The sequence below is a fragment of the Electrophorus electricus genome, unplaced genomic scaffold (assembly GCF_041902795.1).
Source record: "Electrophorus electricus isolate QZ-2024a unplaced genomic scaffold, ASM4190279v1 Scaffold84, whole genome shotgun sequence".
Lineage (NCBI taxonomy): Eukaryota > Metazoa > Chordata > Actinopteri > Gymnotiformes > Gymnotidae > Electrophorus > Electrophorus electricus.
The window spans coordinates 243,541-253,540 of NW_027658801.1; the positions used below are offsets into that span (position 1 = coordinate 243,541).

Sequence of the window (10,000 nt, forward strand, 5' to 3'; positions counted from 1 at the left end):
GTCCACGGGCTGAGCCTCCATCAGAAGGACTCAGGCCCCCGGCCCGCGCCAGGAAGAAAACAGACTTCCATACGCCACAATTCCCCTCGCCCGCACCCGGACGGGGGATTCAGCGCTGGGCTCTTCCCTCTTCGCTCGCCGCTACTGAGGGAATCCTTGTTAGTTTCTTTTCCTCCGCTTAGTAATATGCTTAAATTCAGCGGGTTGTCTCGTCTGATCTGAGGTCGCTCCCGAGTTCGCTCTGGAGGGTTGCCCAGAAGCGTGAACACCGCCGGGTTAGGGGACGAGTCCCTTTTCACCCGGGCTAACGAGGACACAGGTCGGGACGTCACGGACGTGCCACGGACAGGTCGGCCCGTAAGGAAAACGCCAGAGGCAGAGCCACCCGAACCCCGACCCCCCCCACCCCCCCCACCGGGGGAGGGGGGGGGGGAACGCATGTAACAACAACCTCCCTCCGCTCGCGCACGTAACGGAACAGAACAGACACCTTTCCGTGATCCGCCTGCGCAGGGGGTGAGAAAAGAAGCGAAAACGTGGGCAGCCAAAGCGGAGAGAACCCACCGGCAGCCACGCTCGCTTCTTTCTCGGGCGCAGGGGACCACGTTCCTGGCCAGGCCAGGAGCGGAGCCGAAACGAACCGAAACGAACCGAAGCGGGGGAGGAGAAGCTTGTGCACGGAGAACGGGCACTCAACCGCAGCGAACCCACCGACCGGATCTCACCGAGACAGCGACCGGGAACCGTCTGCTTTTAGGAAGACGGAGGCCAGGGGGCACCCCCCCACCTACGAACCTCCAACCGCGGTCCCGCCTGAGAAGGCAGGTCCGACAGATAGGAATAGCGACCCTCAGACAGGCGTAGCCCCGGGATGGACCCGGGGCCGCAATGTGCGTTCGAAATGTCGATGATCAATGTGTCCTGCAATTCACATTAGTTCTCGCAGCTGGCTGCGTTCTTCATCGACGCACGAGCCAAGTGATCCACCGCTAAGAGTTGTACTCTTTTATTTCAGGCTCAGTTTAGGTCTTTCACCACGACTACAAAGACAGGTTTAAAAGGTTTCACCAACCGGTCAGGCGCCCCCGTCTGCGAGTGTTGAAACGGGCGCGGGGTTGCGCTTTGCCCACACGCCCCACGTGGCAGACGAGTCAGTCTTTGAACCGCGGCCCTCCGCGCCCGCCCCGTCCGACCCCTCGAAAGGGGTGGAACTCACGTAGCGTGGGCCAAGCCCTAGGTACCTGCCGGGGGTCCCCCTGAGACTCCTTTCTGAGAGAGAGAAGCAGGGGAACCGGCTGCGCCACCCACCACCACCACGCCCCAGGACGCCGGTGGGCGGACGAACACAGGAAGGGCCATGGCCTGCCCCACGAGGAGCAGCGCTCGCAACCCCCCCCGGAAAGTCCGCTCGTCAGCGAGCAAGGGGACGGGGATGAATGACAAGGACAACAAAATAGGAAAACCCCTCGCGGTGGACGGAGGCAGCGGCCGTGCGAGCGAGAGGGAGGGCGCGGGACAGACCCGTACGACCCGCTCGACTCGCAGGCGCTTCTCCTGCCGGCAAGGTGAGGGGAAACCGGCCTTCGCCCGACGAGCGGGGACGCCGAGTTTTTTGAACGACGCGTCTCTCGCGCTGGAACCCAGAGAATACCGGGGCCTGCGGGGGGGGGGTGCTGAAGGACGACGCGGAGGAAGAGGCGGAGGACGAGGAAGGGGTGGGAGGGACTAGGCTCCTCCTTTATGCCTTCTGTCCAGCCTGACCTGCAAGCGACCACGTGTAACAGCAACCCCGAAGACCCTTTCGACCCTGGGCCCCGACGCGGGGGGACGGCGAAGTCGAGGGGGTCGGGAGAGGAGGCACGCCGGACAGCGTTACCCGTTAATGATCCTTTCGCAGGTTCACCTACGAAAACCTTGTTACGACTTTTACTTCCTCTAGATAGTCAAGTTTGATCGACTTCTCGGCGCTCCGCCAAGGCCCGCGAGGAGCCCCGGCGGGGCCGATCCGAGGACCTCACTAAACCATCCGATCGGTAGTAGCGACGGGCGGTGTGTACAAAGGGCAGGGACTTAATCAACGCGAGCTTATGACCCGCGCTTACTGGGAATTCCTCGTTCATGGGGAATAATTGCAATCCCCAGTCCCCATCACGAATGGGGTTCAGCGGATTACCCGCACCTCTCGGTGTAGGGTAGGCACACGCTGATCCAACCATTGTGGCGCGCGTGCAGCCCCGGACATCTAAGGGCATCACAGACCTGTTATTGCTCCATCTCGCGTGGCTGAACGCCACTTGTCCCTCTAAGAAGTTTGACGCCGACCGCGGAGGGCCGCGTAACTATTTAGCATGCCGGAGTCTCGTTCGTTATCGGAATTAACCAGACAAATCGCTCCACCAACTAAGAACGGCCATGCACCACCACCCACAGAATCGAGAAAGAGCTATCAATCTGTCAATCCTTTCCGTGTCCGGGCCGGGTGAGGTTTCCCGTGTTGAGTCAAATTAAGCCGCAGGCTCCACTCCTGGTGGTGCCCTTCCGTCAATTCCTTTAAGTTTCAGCTTTGCAACCATACTCCCCCCGGAACCCACAGACTCGTGGTTTCCCTCACGCTGCCCGGCGGGTCATGGGAATAACGCCGCCGGATCGCGGGTCGGCATAGTTTACGGTCGGAACTACGACGGTATCTGATCGTCTTCGAACCTCCGACTTTCGTTCTTGATTAATGAAAACATTCTTGGCAAATGCTTTCGCTTTCGTCCGTCTTGCGCCGGTCCAAGAATTTCACCTCTAGCGGCGCAATACGAATGCCCCCGGCCGTCCCTCTTAATCATGGCCCTGGTTCAGGAAACCCACAAAATAGAACCGGAGTCCTATTCCATTATTCCTAGCTCAGGTATTCAGGCGAGAAGCGGGCCCGCTTTGAACACTCTAATTTTTTCAAAGTAAACGCTCCGAGCCCCGTCCGGACACCCAGCCAAGGGCATCCGGGGGGCACCGGGAGACAGGGTCTGAGACAGGCGGTGGCACGCCTCGCGGCGGACCGCCAGCCCACTCCCGACATCCAACTACGAGCTTTTTAACTGCAGCAACTTTAATATACGCTATTGGAGCTGGAATTACCGCGGCTGCTGGCACCAGACTTGCCCTCCAATGGGTCCTCACCCATGGGTTTAGGATACGCTCATTCCGATTACAGGGCCTCGAAAGAGACCTGTATCGTTATTTTTCGTCACTACCTCCCCGTGTCGGGAATGGGTAATTTGCGCGCCTGCTGCCTTCCTTGGATGTGGTAGCCGTTTCTCAGGCTCCCTCTCCGGAATCGAACCCTGATTCCCCGTTACCCGTGGTCACCATGGTAGCCGACTATGGTACCATCGAAAGTTGATAGGGCAGACATTCGAATGAGACGTCGCCGCCGCGGAGGGCGCGCGATCGGCCCGAGGTTATCTAGAGTCACCAAAGCGGCCGGGGGGCCCGAGCCCCCCGGATGGGTTTTGGGTCTGATAAATGCACGCATCCCCCGAAGGGTCAGCGCTCGTTTGCATGTATTAGCTCTAGAATTACCACAGTTATCCGAGTAACGTGTGGAGCGATCAAAGGAACCATAACTGATTTAATGAGCCATTCGCAGTTTCACTGTACCGGCCGTGTGCACTTAGACCTGCATGGCTTAATCTTTGAGACAAGCATATGTTACTGGCAGGATCAACCAGGTAGTTTGCACCGTGGTCTGGGATGAACCACGAGTGACATCCGCCTCCCCTTCCGGGGGCTAGGAAGCAGCGGGTTGTAAGTGCGTGCGCCGTCAGGTCCAGACGCCATACAGGGCTACCCAGGACAGCTTCCGCGGCCAGTGTAAACGTGCTCGCGCACCGCCCTCTGGCCTTCGGACGCCGACCTCTCACCTTGATGCAAAGCTGTCCCATCCGGTCATGCCCGCACCGTACCCCGTCCACCTCCTCCGGAGGTGCGGACGGCCGACTCCAGGTGCTTTCGGCGTTCCCTCTCTTCACGCCGTTTTGATTTTCGTGGGCCGCTGGTGGGGGGACAAGGGAAAGACCTCGTCGAATTCCCTCCCCCCTAGCCTCGCTCAACCTACGTTTCGTGATGTAACCAAGAAGAGTGATTCGTGGGCCCAGGTAGGTTTGAAGAGGAGGCCAACAAAGCAGGGCACTCCCTTCCTCCCAAACCACAGACACCAGTATAGGACAACTGAGTAGACAGACTGGCCGTCTGAGTCTCCCCCAGAGAGTTCTGGGATGGGTTACAAATAACCCCCACCCCCCATCAGAGGCTTGACCCGCTAGAACCAGGGAGGATCTGTCAAAACCGCTCTCCACATCAGAAGTTCTGGATCAGCCGGGGCTGGTCGGCAGACGTCCACCTAAGGCCGTGGCCTAACCCCGTGTGGGGGGATAGCGCTCGCACCCGTACACGTGGACACCCGCTCGTCAAATGGCTGGCTCCTCACTTACCGTAGGGGGAATGGTTTGCCTACCCCTGGCGGGTCTGGTACTCCACTCTACCAAACAAGGAAGCAACACACCAATAGACCCCTGCAACACCGGGCAGCTTTGGGCAGTGTCACTACACTCCTCCTTGTTCTTCACGTTCCTTCCGTGGTGATTTTTTTTTTTTTTTCGTGGCCATTGCCGTGCATGGCTTCCCCATCGCTTTGCATGCTCTCCATTGCCTCGTGCTGCTTCACCATTGGTCTCACCTGGAGACCGAAGCCGCTCTCCCAGTAACCCGATGGTACCTGGCCAGAAAACCCCGTGCCCGATTTCATCTAGGACAAGGGCCAAACCACAGACCGTGCCCGTCCAGGGTCAACCCCTGGTCGGACAGGCCTGGTGGGTCGATACCATGGATGTGGCAGGCCGACGAGAATCCACTGGTACATTTACAAACACGCCCACCCTGGTGGCATGGCTGTACGACCCATCGTCGAAGCACGCTGCGGCGGACTGAGCCATTGGATCCAGTTGCCTGGGCGTACACTCAGCCCAACAGACGCACTCGGGTCGGGGAGAGCAAAGCAGACTGTGTGCCTGGATGTGCCCACTTCCATAGGGGAATCGGCATGATGGTTCACTTAACCCGAGGAGGGCTCCCCTCGCGGGATAAGCACCCCCCTCGGGGGATGGGGGGGGGGGGGGGCATCCAGAGCACACCACTTTCCGGTAGGGGACAGGCGTTTGATCATGTGTCCGAGGGAGAGCTCCCCTTGCCGGCCGAACACCCCTCGGACTCCCCTTGGGCTTCCAGAGAACGCCACTGGATGAATTTAGTGCTTGGACCCCATTGATTCTCTTTGCTCTCCCATATACCCGACGGGACCTATTTGCAAAACCCCGTGCCAACCAGACCTCCAGGAAGGGGGCTGGCGGCTAACCATGCCCAGCAGGGTGCACCCTGGTCGGACACTTTGGGAGGGTCGAGAGCCTGGAAGTGCCACCCGGGGGAGTAATTCTGATTTCCGTTTTAATGCACTCAGGGACAGCCCGAGGACCTCTGTAGTGCACCTGAGGCGGACTGAGCCGTCGGGTCCAGGGGTCTGGAGTTCGGAACCTCCAGGGTTCACCTGGCTGTTCTCTTAGCCCGGCAGGGTGCACCCTGGTCGGACACTTTGGGAGGGTCGAGAGCCTGGATGTGCCACCCCGACGAGTAATGAGTTTTCCCTTCGTATCTCTTCCGGACCAGGTCCGATTCGCACGAAACTCGCTGGGCATGGCCAGGAGCGCCCCCTGCTGCCCACGCCACCGTCCCCGCGCTTCTACTCCCGAGGGCCGAGGAGACAGCGAAGCGTGGGTCGGGTCGCCTGCTTCCAGGGTCTCCCTGGTACTCTCCAGTCTCCCGAGTCCATCGGGTCCGACCTCGTATTTTTAGCCCAGACGGGGAATGAGAAAGGGGCCCCCGACCGCCCGAGGGCGGGCGCTCGCTTCTCAGCCTAGGAACGTCCGATTCCCACGAAACTTTTACGCCAGACGTTCCTGGCAGCGAGCGCGTTCAAAGGTGACCCGCGCTGCTTCTCTCCTCCCAAGGGCCGAAGAGATATTCGTCTTCAAACCCGACCGGCCCTGTGTTTGCCGCCCCGGCGGTTTTAAAAAATCATAGCGTAAAAACGGTGGGTGCGCTTCGCCTGCCGCTTGGACAGCGTTAAACGGCAGCCCCGGCTCTTTCCAAAGGGCCCTCAACCGACTTTCTGCTCCCAAGGAGCCCAGAGATATGAAACCGATAAATCAAAACCCCGTGCCAACCAGACCTCCAGGAAGGGGGCTGGCGGCTAACCATGCCCGGCAGGGTGCACCCTGGTCGGACGCTTTGGGAGGGTCGAGAGCCTGGATGTGCCACCCCGACGAGTAATGAGTTTTCCCTTCGTATCTCTTCCGGACCAGGTCCGATTCGCACGAAACTCGCTGGGCATGGCCAGGAGCGCCCCCTGCTGCCCACGCCACCGTCCCCGCGCTTCTACTCCCGAGGGCCGAGGAGACAGCGAAGCGTGGGTCGGGTCGCCTGCTTCCAGGGTCTCCCTGGTACTCTCCAGTCTCCCGAGTCCATCGGGTCCGACCTCGTATTTTTAGCCCAGACGGGGAATGAGAAAGGGGCCCCCGACCGCCCGAGGGCGGGCGCTCGCTTCTCAGCCTAGGAACGTCCGATTCCCACGAAACTTTTACGCCAGACGTTCCTGGCAGCGAGCGCGTTCAAAGGTGACCCGCGCTGCTTCTCTCCTCCCAAGGGCCGAAGAGATATTCGTCTTCAAACCCGACCGGCCCTGTGTTTGCCGCCCCGGCGGTTTTAAAAAATCATAGCGTAAAAACGGTGGGTGCGCTTCGCCTGCCGCTTGGACAGCGTTAAACGGCAGCCCCGGCTCTTTCCAAAGGGCCCTCAACCGACTTTCTGCTCCCAAGGAGCCCAGAGATATGAAACCGAAAAATCAAAACCCCGTGCCAACCAGACCTCCAGGAAGGGGGCTGGCGGCTAACCATGCCCGGCAGGGTGCACCCTGGTCGGACGCTTTGGGAGGGTCGAGAGCCTGGATGTGCCACCCCGACGAGTAATGAGTTTTCCCTTCGTATCTCTTCCGGACCAGGTCCGATTCGCACGAAACTCGCTGGGCATGGCCAGGAGCGCCCCCTGCTGCCCACGCCACCGTCCCCGCGCTTCTACTCCCGAGGGCCGAGGAGACAGCGAAGCGTGGGTCGGGTCGCCTGCTTCCAGGGTCTCCCTGGTACTCTCCAGTCTCCCGAGTCCATCGGGTCCGACCTCGTATTTTTAGCCCAGACGGGGAATGAGAAAGGGGCCCCCGACCGCCCGAGGGCGGGCGCTCGCTTCTCAGCCTAGGAACGTCCGATTCCCACGAAACTTTTACGCCAGACGTTCCTGGCAGCGAGCGCGTTCAAAGGTGACCCGCGCTGCTTCTCTCCTCCCAAGGGCCGAAGAGATATTCGTCTTCAAACCCGACCGGCCCTGTGTTTGCCGCCCCGGCGGTTTTAAAAAATCATAGCGTAAAAACGGTGGGTGCGCTTCGCCTGCCGCTTGGACAGCGTTAAACGGCAGCCCCGGCTCTTTCCAAAGGGCCCTCAACCGACTTTCTGCTCCCAAGGAGCCCAGAGATATGAAACCGATAAATCAAAACCCCGTGCCAACCAGACCTCCAGGAAGGGGGCTGGCGGCTAACCATGCCCGGCAGGGTGCACCCTGGTCGGACGCTTTGGGAGGGTCGAGAGCCTGGATGTGCCACCCCGACGAGTAATGAGTTTTCCCTTCGTATCTCTTCCGGACCAGGTCCGATTCGCACGAAACTCGCTGGGCATGGCCAGGAGCGCCCCCTGCTGCCCAGGCCTGGCTCTGGGCCTGGGCACACTTCATTCACTTTGTACCTTTAAATCATACTACTACTACTACTACTACCACCAGAATTCCAGGGCCAAGAGGTCACACAGTCATACACAGCAAAGTAGCTCTGGGCCTGGGCACACTTCAAGAAGTTTGTCCCTTTATATAAGCCTAGAAATAGACTTCCAGGCCCAAGAGTTCAAACACATTCATGCCCAGCAAAGTAGCTCTGGGCCTGGGCACACTTCAATCACTTTGTGCCTTTAAATCATACTACTACTACCAGACTTCCAGGCCCAAGAGGTCAAACACAGTCATGCCCAGCAAAGTAGCTCTGGGCCTGGGCACACTTCAATCACTTTGTGCCTTTAAATCATACTACTACTACCACCAGAATTCCAGGGCCAAGAGGTCACACAGTCATACACAGCAAAGTAGCTCTGGGCCTGGGCACACTTCAAGAAGTTTGACCCTTTATATAAGCCTAGAAATAGACTTCCAGAGCCAAGAGGTCAAACACAGTCATGCCCAGCAAAGTAGCTCTGGGCCTGGGCACACTTCATTCACTTTGTACCTTTAAATCATACTACTACTACTACTACTACTACTACTACTACTACTACTACCAGACTTCCAGGCCCAAGAGGTCAAACACAGTCATGCCCAGCAAAGTAGCTCTGGGCCTGGGCACACTTCATTCACTTTGTGCCTTTAAATCATACTACTACTACCACCAGACTTCCAGGCCCAAGAGGTCAAACACAGTCATGCCCAGCAAAGTAGCTCTGGGCCTGGGCACACTTCAATCACTTTGTGCCTTTAAATCATACTACTACTACCACCAGACTTCCAGGCCCTGGAGGTCACACCTTCATGCCTAGCAAGGTTGCTTTACACCTGCGCACACTTCAGACCGTTTCACTCTTTTAATCCTTCAAAGTACCACATTTCCAGACCCAAGAGGTCACAGAATCATGCCCAGCAAAGTAGCTCTGGGCCTGGGCACACTTCAATCACTTTGTGCCTTTAAATCATACTACTACTACCAGACTTCCAGGCCCCAGAGGTCAAACACAGTCATGCCCAGCAAAGTAGCTCTGGGCCTGGGCACACTTCAAGAAGTTTGACCCTTTATATAAGCCTAGAAATAGACTTCCAGAGCCAAGAGGTCAAACACAGTCATGCACAGCAAAGTAGCTCTGGGCCTGGGCACACTTCATTCACTTTGTACCTTTAAATCATACTACTACTACCAGACTTCCAGGCCCAAGAGTTCAAACACATTCATGCCCAGCAAAGTAGCTCTGGGCCTGGGCACACTTCAATCACTTTGTGTCTTTAAATCATACTACTACTACCAGACTTCCAGGCCCCAGAGGTCAAACACAGTCATGCCCAGCAAAGTAGCTCTGGGCCTGGGCACACTTCAAGAAGTTTGACCCTTTATATAAGCCTAGAAATAGACTTTCAGGCCCAAGAGGTCAAACACAGTCATGCCCAGCAAAGTAGCTGTGGGCCTGGGCACACTTCATTCACTTTGTACCTTTAAATCATACTACTACTACTACTACTACTACTACTACTACTACTACTACTACTACCAGACTTCCAGGCCCAAGAGGTCAAACACAGTCATGCCCAGCAAAGTAGCTCTGGGCCTGGGCACACTTCAAGAAGTTTGACCCTTTATATAAGCCTAGAAATAGACTTCCAGGCCCAAGAGTTCAAACACATTCATGCCCAGCAAAGTAGCTCTGGGCCTGGGCACACTTCAATCACTTTGTGCCTTTAAATCATACTACTACTACCAGACTTCCAGGCCCCAGAGGTCAAACACAGTCATGCCCAGCAAAGTAGCTCTGGGCCTGGGCACACTTCAAGAAGTTTGACCCTTTATATAAGCCTAGAAATAGACTTCCAGAGCCAAGAGGTCAAACACAGTCATGCCCAGCAAAGTAGCTCTGGGCCTGGGCACACTTCATTCACTTTGTACCTTTAAATCATACTACTACTACCAGACTTCCAGGCCCAAGACGTCAAACACAGTCATGCCCAGCAAAGTAGCTCTGGGCCTGGGCACACTTCATTCACTTTGTACCTTTAAATCATACTACTACTACTACTACTACTACTACTACTACTACTACTACCAGACTTC

General features: G+C 57.4%; 3 non-coding genes across 3 annotated transcripts in view; all 3 read right to left on the reverse strand.

Annotated features, from left to right (window-relative positions):
- Positions 1-227, reverse strand: part of LOC145656609 (28S ribosomal RNA) — a 4,149-nt gene extending 3,922 nt beyond the window's left edge. The window contains exon 1 of the ribosomal RNA XR_014122212.1: positions 1-227. This exon is cut by the window's left edge and continues 3,922 nt beyond it. This is a non-coding gene — a ribosomal RNA (28S ribosomal RNA).
- A 617-nt stretch (positions 228-844) lies between these two features.
- Positions 845-998, reverse strand: LOC145656620 (5.8S ribosomal RNA). Its single transcript, XR_014122223.1, has one exon. It is a non-coding gene; the product is annotated as a 5.8S ribosomal RNA (ribosomal RNA).
- Positions 999-1,880: 882 nt separating this feature from the next.
- On the reverse strand, positions 1,881-3,719 carry LOC145656640 (18S ribosomal RNA). The gene has a single exon (XR_014122243.1). It is a non-coding gene; the product is annotated as an 18S ribosomal RNA (ribosomal RNA).
- Between the last annotated feature and the right edge of the window lie 6,281 nt (positions 3,720-10,000).